This window comes from Hermetia illucens, chromosome 5 (genome assembly GCF_905115235.1).
Source record: "Hermetia illucens chromosome 5, iHerIll2.2.curated.20191125, whole genome shotgun sequence".
NCBI classification, from domain to species: domain Eukaryota; kingdom Metazoa; phylum Arthropoda; class Insecta; order Diptera; family Stratiomyidae; genus Hermetia; species Hermetia illucens.
In genome coordinates, this window is record NC_051853.1 from 60,313,082 (window position 1) to 60,323,679 (window position 10,598).

At 46.0% G+C, this 10,598-nt stretch overlaps 1 protein-coding gene across 2 annotated transcripts in view; it reads right to left on the reverse strand.

Annotated features, from left to right (window-relative positions):
• LOC119657759 overlaps positions 1–6,114 on the reverse strand; it is a 39,444-nt gene extending 33,330 nt beyond the window's left edge. The window contains exon 1 of one of the 2 annotated variants that reach the window (XM_038064820.1): positions 5,446–6,114. The gene's annotated coding sequence lies outside the window, so the exon portion shown is untranslated. The remainder of the gene's footprint in view (positions 1–5,445) is intronic. The other variant, XM_038064819.1, reaches the window with a different exon arrangement.
• Between the last annotated feature and the right edge of the window lie 4,484 nt (positions 6,115–10,598).

Here is a 10,598-nt window from a genome sequence, read left to right on the forward strand (position 1 = left end):
TAGCTGCCTGCAGGATAGCAAGTCAAAAACGAAGTTTATGATTCAAACACGGAGGAATACCAACAACTTGTAAGAGATCACAATGAGCGATTACAATATTGAACAAGTAGAACAATTTGCTTATATCCTAACCATATTGAAATCAAGGCTCATCCATGGAAACATTATATGGCTTATCTATAAAGTGCTATTACAGCCGGTGCTACTATATAGAAATAGAGAGTGTGAAGCTGAGCACATTAGAACGAAATTTCGGGTTGCAAATAATATTAAAAACATAAAAAAAATAATATGCAGTTGAAGGATTTAAATATATTGACCAGATAAAACAAATACAAAAATAAAACCTAACAACAAAGGCGTTGCAAATTAATTAAATATAGTAACACCGTCAATGCAAACTAGAAGAAGGCATCCGTAATATTCACAACAGCATTTTAGGCCAAGTCGCAGGAAGAAGGTATAGATACAGCGCTCGTAATCAAATTAAATTAACTTTAATTTGGTAAATTTGAACCTGCTAATTAGGAAAAGGCGAAAAACGTTAATGTTTTTTTCTATAATTAATAGAAGCTTGGATCCTCTTTTAAGATTCACTAATGATGCTGAAACGAAGACAGTTTTTTGCCTGAGTTCAATGTATCAAAATGCAAACGATATCCAACTTGATCCTCCTGGCCTTTGTCTCTTCACCAATATATTTGCATGTGTTGTTATTCAGATATTTTCAACTCATAAGAATTTCAGATCTTCCTCCACGTCGTCTTTTCACCTTTCTGTATAATTCATTTTACTGTATAAGTCCGAATTCTCGTTGAAAAACAGAAATGTTTTTTTCATCAGTTCTTGCCGTAGTTCAAGTCTAGCACGAGTCTCATCACTAGATATATTTCGTTTTCGTTTTCTTCCTCGTGAATAGGTTTATGAGCAAGAAACATCTGCTTGCTGCGTGAAATCCGTGCTATATCATTGGGTTATAATACCTTTATCATTGACATCTCACTCCTAGATGTTTGAGGCCATTGACTGTGGCGTATTTGAATATTTTTGAATTTTCTGCTTTTAGGTGCATTACATATGTATCCCGCTTACTTTCGTTGATTTATTATTATGGGATACTTGTTGACTCGTTCTATTTTGCAGAATATTTCTTTCATTTTATGTGCGTGGATTTGGACACATTTGGGTGAACAGAATCTCTACCGTATTCATTGAAAAAAATAATTTCTGCAACTCTTTGTTCGATTCAACCCCTGAATGCAACTAAACTTTATCTGATCTCCCCTTGAAGACTTTTCCTCCTTCCGAGGTGAAAATTATAGGGTCTGAGGTGGAAATTATGTCAGGCCCCATATCATCCCCTTTTTTCATTGAAATTCCCATTCCCGGCCCACAATAAATGCCCGCGCCCGAAGGATTCCCCTTTTTCGTCAGGACTGCCTACAGGCCCAATCGAAACCCAAACAAGTCGGGAAACCGGAAGCTAGACGCTTCAGGTACGAAAGGTTTTGTGTATTTCTTTTATAAAGAGATTTGAGTGCGCATTTGCCCCATTAGTATGTAGCACGTAATACATGCATATATTATGTGAAAATATCCACATTTAAGTGATATCGACATTCAAAGTCTTGAATTTGCACAGAAGCGACAAGTTTGACTTATTATAACTTTGTTAGTAATAGTGTGATTTTCGCCAAATTTGGTGAGATCTACTTTATACTGTAGCCTATATTGCCGCGAAATTTTGTGATTCTAGGATAAACTTAAGGGGAGCTTCCTGTCAATTACTGAAAATTATAGTAATGTACTATTATTAACTTTATTTGAACAGGTATGGAGGGTATTTCGGAGCCTAGGCACCATACAGTGGCAGCCTCTTGATTTTTTTCAGATTTTCGTTAAAAAAATGATCACTTTCAACTCCCCTCGCTCCCCGTCTTTCTGGCAAATGTCAAAATCAAGACTAGCTTCGAAAAGTACTAATCGAGACTATTAATTTGATACCCCACATGACTATATTTGATGAAAAAAAAATTTACACCCCCCTTTTGCATGTATGGGGACCCCCCCTTAAATTCGACATAAAAGGATGTAACACTATATGCGTGAGCGTTCACAGTTCCCACCTCTCTACCAAATTTGGTGTCAATCGCTATAACCGTTTCCGAGAAAAATGCGTGTGCCGGACAGACAGACAGTAAACCAATTTTAATAAGGTTTTGTGTTTATACAAAACCTTACAAATAGAAGGCCCCATGTGCCACAAACGATAAAAAAACATAAGAACCCAGCCTCAGGATAAACTTGGGAGTCGGAGCAAGGAATGCAACGAAAATCCTCAACTAGTCACTTGAATCCCATCATCCAAAGTAAAAAACTTGAAATCAACTGTGAAAAATTATATCACGAGCTGCACATGGAGAAGATGCGGGTATAGGACCGGAGAAGCGCTGCAGAAGGAAGGAACGAATATTGGAAGAAGGAAACGACTTTCTAGAATTCCACGGTCTTGCCAAAAGAAGTTGGACAGGAAACAACGAGCGCGCATTCTTTTTAGGGATGAATCGCAAATCAAACTTTTTCCAAAACCAAATACGCTCAGAACATTATTGACCTATACCAAACAGGCTTCACTCCAATCAAACAGATCAGATTTTCTCTCTGCGGCAAGTGATGGAAAAACTGGCCATCACTTGCACCATCCCTTCATCGACTTTAAAGCCGCCTATGATAGCATAGTCAGGATAAAACTGTACACGGCCATGAGAGAATTCGGTATCCCGACAAAATTGATAAGACTGAATAGGCTGACCCTGGCCAATGTGCAAGGCCAGATAAAAGTAGCAGGATCACTCTCAAAACCAGTCGATATCAACAATGGTCTACGACAAGGGGATGCCCTATCATACGTCCTCTTTAGCCTGGCCCTGGAGAAAGTGATCCGTAATGCTGAGGTAAATGTAATGGATATGATCCTCTTTAAGTCCACCCAACTACTGGCCTATGCTGACGACATCGACATCATGGGAAGAACCCCCCCCTGTACAAGACAATGATCTTCCAGTCCTCATGTATTCCTCGGAGACTTGGGTTCTTAGCAAGAAAAACTGCGAACTCTTGGCCGCGTTCGAGAGAAGAATCCTCCGCATTCGAGAGAAGAATGCCCCCTACATGAGGATAAACGATTCCGTAGCCTAAATAACAACGAAATCTATGAGCGCTACCATGACTCTCAGGTAGTGGATAAAATCCGGCTCAATAGGTTTGGATCACTTAGTCGGTATAGATGAGGATGATCCAGCCCGGAAAGTCTATAAGAGTAATATCTATGGCAGCAAAAGAAGACGAGGCAGACCCTGCCTGAGATGGAACGATGGCGTAGGACAGGACGCCAGGCAGCTTTTAGGAATATCGAATTTTGTGGACCTCGGCGCAAAACCGGAATGTATGACGTTCCTTATTAAGGCAGGTCTAGACCGGATACCGGTTGTTGCGTTGTTGATGATGATTATTTTTGCAAATACACAAAGTCAAAAGCCTTTCACAGTTGCTTCCACTATCTTGTAGACCGAGGAATGACGAGCAGTTTCACGATTTGAAATAATTAAGCCCTTCCTTTTTTCCGCTAGTAATATTTATTAACATGCAAGTCTGGGACTTGTAGTACTGATGAAGAGAACATATGGTTTCCTAAATATCGGTATTTCCAAGGTCCGGAAAGAAAAGGCAAGTCTTAACTATTTCAAACAAATTAAAAGCTAGAAACATCGCAAGATTACACTTAGATCAAAGGACTATCTATATTTAGTGGGCACGATCCAAGCGCTTCGAAAGTTCGCAGGAACCAATAGTTCTCTACCACCCGACATAAGTGGATTTTCCCAGATGGAGTACTTCCAGAAAGGGTTTACTGACTTAACACCGAAGTTTTTGAAAGTATCACTGTCATTTTCTAAGAAGGTTCAACATGGCCCACTCATCCTTTTCGTCTTCAGTTCCACACAGTTTCCGGACCTTCAAAAGTCGTGTCTGCAGCTCCGGTTCCACTAAGGAGTCGTTTGACCGCGTTTGTCTCGTGCAATTCAGAGTTTCCAATTGATATATCGTCAAAAGAGTCCCTAACATAAGCACCCGCATTTATCCCAAGAAGTTTATTTAACTTTGCCCAATCCGTTTTCCTCAGATTCCGTCTTTTTATTACAGCTTGTTCGCTCATGATAAGAGATTAGATTTTCGTTTGCTATGATCGCTCATGATACTCAAACTCAATTCTAAGTAACCGTGATCCGTCTAGCTCCTGCCAGTCTCTAATCAACTATAATATCTTTGAAGTATATATTGTTAGGTCAATTACTTCACTTGTTCTTGGCCCAACGATCGTAAGGGCACAACCTACTCTTGCGGTCATGAAACCAGTTGAAGTGAAGAAATCAAATAGCTTCGCTCTCTAGGATTCTATTTGCTTGTTAGAATGCGAAATCGGAAGTTCTTTGCTTGGAGTTCATATTTCATAATCAGATTCAATTCCGGAGCCTTTAATGCGCGCTCAGAAGTAAACCATTTACAATTTTCGAACCAACTTTATTCATTGTTAAAGAGACATTAGCTGACCTGACTGAATATCAAATAATGTCCACAATTCTACAAGTTGCAGTGTGATGAGCGCAAAGTCGTCTTTATAGTGGCGGAATTAACGACGAATGCGATAAATGGAGAATTCTAATAAGCGCTAACAGGCGTGTCCACCTCGGATTAGTCAGTGCCACTTAATTTCACAAGCGCTGCATTTGGTTTGGGTAAACAAAAACAGAAACTCGTTCCGTGCATCTCCACAGCGCAGTCTTCGGTTGTTTACGGACATCTGCAGGTTTGCGAGAAGCGCCATCATCTCCAGTAATAACGAAGAGGAAATACCAAGGACACCATTATCGACTGCGACCAAATTAAAACAATGTGTCATGAGTGAAGGAGAAACGGGGCCCCGAAAAAGCCAAACACGAAAGATTACTCAACGAGAACCACTTTGACATCATCCGCTGGCCACTCGAGGCGGCTGCCACTGTCTGACCATATGATTTCGATGGCTACGACCGCGAAAAGACGAACAAGTCCACAGGGGCCAGACAAAAACACTGGCCGCCACCACAGGCGCAACCGTTTTGACGTTTCCCAATTCCACTCTTGTCGCTACACACACACCACGGCCGTTCCAACCGAGCCACACACACGCATTCGTTCCTCGCTCTTTCGTTGTGTGCAGACCTTTCCAACTCCGAGTCGAAGGACAAAGGAGACTGGACGTCCGCCCATTTTTTCTTTCTTTTGGCGAGACCCCGAAACCTCGAATTTCCGCCGATTCCTGACACCACAATGACCTCGGGGGCGCGAATGAATCACTAGGACAAACCAGGGGATCTGGGCAAGCGATTTCGCTGGGCTACGTACCTCTGGCAAGCGGCAACTGCACATAATTTCCGAAAGTTTGCGCCCGTTCTCGACGAGACGGGAGGCGAAACAAAAGCTGAGTCCCCGTCACACTAGAATTGCATAAACTGCGTCGTCATATCCGTGCGAGCGAAAATCAGACGATAAGCGCTGCCGAGACAATGGAGGGCCCGGGACTCGTGTCCTGGGCGGCCGACACGGGTCGCTGGCGCGGCGAGCGGGGCTGGGCGGTCCTGCGAGCGGCCACTGGCGATCCGATCGCGGTATCCTTGCAGGGATCGGGCGAGAGCGATGACGTCGTGACGCAGTCTAGGTCGTTTTGGGTCGAGGTGCCCCTGGGCTCCCGTGCACTTTCTAGCATTCGAATTTCTCGTCGCCGTCGTCGTCGCGCGTCTCTTCACCGTCCTCAGTACATTTTCAGTGGCTTTTCGCGTCTCGTCAACAGGAAAAATGATTTTTCGCACCAGGAATTCCTCGCGAGCGTCAAACTACGCACCAAATTTTCTCAGACTATTTACAACGAACGACAGTCTCGACTTGGCCCGTTTCAGTTCCACAATTTTTCTCGTACTGACGTTCCGTCAGCTCTTCAGCGGCGCACACCAAGGGACGAGCAGTGCACGGACGGCCGTGCTCGACACAAAGCCATGCACACTGCTGCAGGCCGTCAGGGTAGTGGGGCGAAAGTGAAAAACAAAACAGCAACACATGCACGCACCCAATCAAGCGAACTGACAAAAACAACCCACACATGTACCGCGGGTGGGATGACAAATTGAAAACATTGGAAACGGTCGACTGAACGTTCGGGGAAATCCTGCCGTGGGAGCCATGTGTGTACGGTCTAGTTTCCTGGGCGATAACGAGTTTGACATGTCGGAGCAAGCTCGGGACAGAATGGGAAACGGACCGAACAAGTGGACAGATGGTGTTGAATTGAAACGTCAATAGAGAAAGAAAGATAGGAATTCCAGGGACGGGGGAGGCAGGAGGGGGAATGTTTGTATGGTTTATTGTTTGGAAATTAGCGGGGGTGCGGCTGGGAGAGATGAGGAATGTTGTTGCGGGTGGGGAGGTGAGATTTTGTCATACGAGCCCGATTTTCGGGAGATTACACTGATAGCGAAAATTATATGAACACTTTAATCGAAGCAAGGCAAAAATCGGAATCTGGCTATTTCCAGTATTGCAGATTTTGTGTATTTCTTACGTAACAATATCGCATTTCACGATTCTTTCCATTTTTACGTATATACATTTAGTACATATGTATTTTACGCTAAAACTCACTGAGAGAGAGGACAATTGGTATTCGAAGTATTGGTACACGAGAAATAAAAATCCTAATTCGGCATTTCAGGAAAATCTACACTTGGTTTTTGATTTTTCTTACTAAAAATACGCCGGACAAAACGATATACACGATAACAATAGAATTAGAATATTCATTTTAATTTCAGACAGACTTCTTACGTGATTTGAAACAAACATTTTTTTTAGTAGGGTAGGTGAATGCGTTTACGCGCAGAGTGTTGGACTCCCGCAACAGCACGCTGGTAGACTACCAACTAAACGCCTCTCTGTCATCAGAGAACTAGCCTGGAACCGTTTGACACATTACTTCGGGCTAGCCCCCCCGCTCTGCCGGCTTTGGAAGCCATCAAGTCAGGGAATTCCTTTCACCAACGGGGGGAGGAGGGGAGGAAGGGAGTTGTTGTTAGTTCAGGGAACACCTTACCGTCCGATCCCTCTGCCGGTCGAGTTCAATCTTATTCGCAATAAGAAGAGCCCGAACATAATGCGCAATACCAGTCCAGCTGCCAGCGCTCTTCAGCATCTCTCTGACAATGTTGTCTGGACAGAGCTCCTCTGTGTCTGCATAAAGCTGCTGACGAAGGCGATCCCACCTCTCACAAGAGAAAAAGGTGTATTCAGTGTCGTCCGCCACTCCATTGCAGAACACACAATCAGGAGATCGCACCTTCCCAATCCTGTGCAGGTAAGACTGTAAACCTTCACGCCCACTTAGAAGTTGGGTAAGGAAGTAACCAATCTCACCATGCATTCTGTTCAACCACGGGTCTAATTTTTCGATGAGCCGCGCAGTTCACCGACCCCTTGGCTCATTTTGCCAAGAAAGTTGCCACTCGGTAAGGGTGCGTTGACATTCTTCACGGGCAAATCCCTCTCTTAAGTTTTCGCCCTTACGGCGGTAGATAGCTTTGCGCTCCTTGGCAAGGAGGGCAACGGCAACGCGATCACCATCACGGCCGGTTCGGAGACGGTGCGATAAGCAGACGCCACTCGCAGAGCACCCCGCCCCTGCACTTGAGCGAGGCGTTTACGATGCACCTTCTTGTCAAGGGCGTCAGCCCATACCTCCGCACCATAGAGAAGAACCGACTGCGTTGCTCCCATAAGGAGACGTTCCTAGTTGATATAGGGCCCCCGACATTCGCCATTAGCCGATTCAAGGCCGCGACTCCAGCTGCAGCCCTGTCCGCTGCTGCTTTGATTTGCTCGAAGAAGCTCATCTTCGAGTCGAGCATTAAACCAAGGTATTTAACCGCTGGTTTTGACTCAATAGTCAACTCGCCGATCGATATGGGACGCAAAATCGGGATTCTCAGGATGACTACTTCGGTTTTTTCCAACGGATGGTTGAAACCGTGAGCAGTCATCCATCCGCTTACCCTTCGCATTAATATGCCAAATCTTCTTTGCGCCTGTTCAACTGTGCATCCGGCAACAAGTGCCGCAACGTCGTCTGCATAACCGACCAGGCGTGACTCTCCGGGCATATCGAGTCTCAGCAGACTATCGTAGGAAGCGTTCCAGAGGTCCGGCCTTAGGATGGATTCCTGTGCTATTCCCGACGTGATTTCCATCCTCCTTTGGCCCTCTAGCGTCTCATAGAGCAGGAAGCGGTCTTTCAGATAATCCCTCAATATCCGCAAGCAATAGCTTGGCATGTAAAAGGAGCTCTCTAGTGTCCTTGCATATCTGTGCATCTAACAGAATTGAAGGGATTTCTGACGTCAAGCGTTATGAGGAGCACTATCTGTCGAGATCGACGGCTGTGCGCCTCGGCTCGATTAATCGCATTTACGACCTTCATAACAGCATCCACTGTAGATTTCCCTGTCAATAGAGAAAGAACCCAAATTGCCTTGCGGATGAGTCTCCTGCAGCATGGATCGCTTCAGCGAGTCTACCCCTGATGAGCTTCTAGAGCACTTTTCCGGCCGTATCAAACATACCCAGCAGTCGGTATGCAGACGGCAGCTCCGGGTCTCCTTTACCCTTACTGATCAACGCGAGTCTGGCTACTTTCCAGCGACAAGGAAAAATGCCCTCCTTCAAGCAGGCGTTGAACACTTCAAACAGCAATTCTGGCCGTTGGCGGAACACGAGTTTGTAAACTTCCGCCGGGATGCCATCAGAACCTGGCGCCTTCCTGTTTTTTATAGTGAGAACTGCTTCTTCGAGCTCTCTCATTGTGAAAACGGGGCAATCCACGACGCTTTCCCCGCTATTTATATCAACCCGTACAGGGTATCTGGAGAATAATGCCCACACAATGCAGTCCATCTGGTCGGTGCTCAGTATGCAGGGCTTCCGCAAAGCCCCAATTTTCCGGGTGACAAGCTTATAGCCAAGTCCCCAAGGGTCCTCATTCACCTCTTTAACAAGGTTCTGCCAGCCGCGAGCTTTGCTTTTATTTATAGCACTGCGGAGTCTCCTTTTTGCTGATCTATAATGGGCCTTTATGGCGCATGCTTCCGCGTTGGCGTGCAAACGTTATGCCAAACGGCGGAGCTTATGACACTCCCGTAGGTCGGCAATTTCTGCCGTCCACCAGTATATAGAGAGCTTGTCGTGCTTGGTGCCCCTCCGGAGCATGGAAGTCTCACATGCCGTCATTATCAGGTTCATCACTGAATTTACGACGGTGTCAACTGTGACACTACCACTCCTCGAAGCGCCCTCCAGCGCGGCCCTGCCTGCCCCAAGCGCTTCGACGAACTTCCCGAGGTTCACCCTCGCGACATTACACACGCAGGGGGAGTGTCGCGTTAGTGCTCGCCGGCAAGTAGCGTCAACCACTTCGAACGCGCTGTGCTGATGATCACTTGCCGAGAAGTCTTCTAAGACTCGCCGCCCGTCCACCGATGATGTCAGAGATTCCGACGCAAAACTGATGTCAGGAATGCTTCTTTCATAGCCTAGGCGCCGAAACGTTGGCATGGATCCGGTGTTTAAAACTACGAGCACGGTTCTCGCCGCCATTTTTAGAATTCGTTTCTCTCTGGAGTCTGACTGAGGCATGCGCCATTCAAGAGCCCTGGCATTAAAATCATCGCCAACCAGGATTCGTCCTTCCGTGCTCGAAACGGCTCAAGCCGGCGCCGAAAGTCCAGCATCGTCTCATTCGGCGTCAGGTAAACGCTAAAAAAGTTATCCCTAAAAACCGGATCCAGAGAAACCCGTTCCCCCGGCCTTCGGCAAGAACACGAACTCGAACATTGCCCCGAACCCAGATGGCACCGGTTTCCGATAAGTCGAGATGCCATGAGGACTGGTCTTTGTTTCGGTATTGCTTGCTAATCAGCACTAAATCAGTATTTACTTCCGCAGCGAAATGTGCTACCAACTGGTGAGCGGTTGCACTTCGGTGTATGTTAATTTGCAAAATGCGGATCATGTCGTTCACACCCTAGCTCTCTCCAATTCCGCCCTGAATATCGGGCATCGTCCCGAGCCCGCAGTGTGTGCGACGCTCTCACCAGACGCGCCACGATCCCTGCAGAGAACGCAACTCTCGCTTTCCTTGCAGGTCTTCGCTTGATGATCCACTTGGCCGCATCTCTGGCATGCTATCCTCTTGTCCGGACCCTTGCAAGCTGCTGACGTGCATCTATAGTCCAGACACTTGTAGTTCTTGGTGGGAACTATCCGCACTCTGCATACTAACCCATCCGATTTTGATTCTCCCGCTGCTAAGGAGTTTCCTCGCATATTGCTCGTGGACTTCCACCACGATGAGCTTTCGGTCTCGAGCATTTACAGAGGTGATACCTACCCGGGCATTCGTTACCTCTGGACATTCACGCTTTAGTGCCTCCTCTACCTTTTCTGTGAAGCAGTCAAGA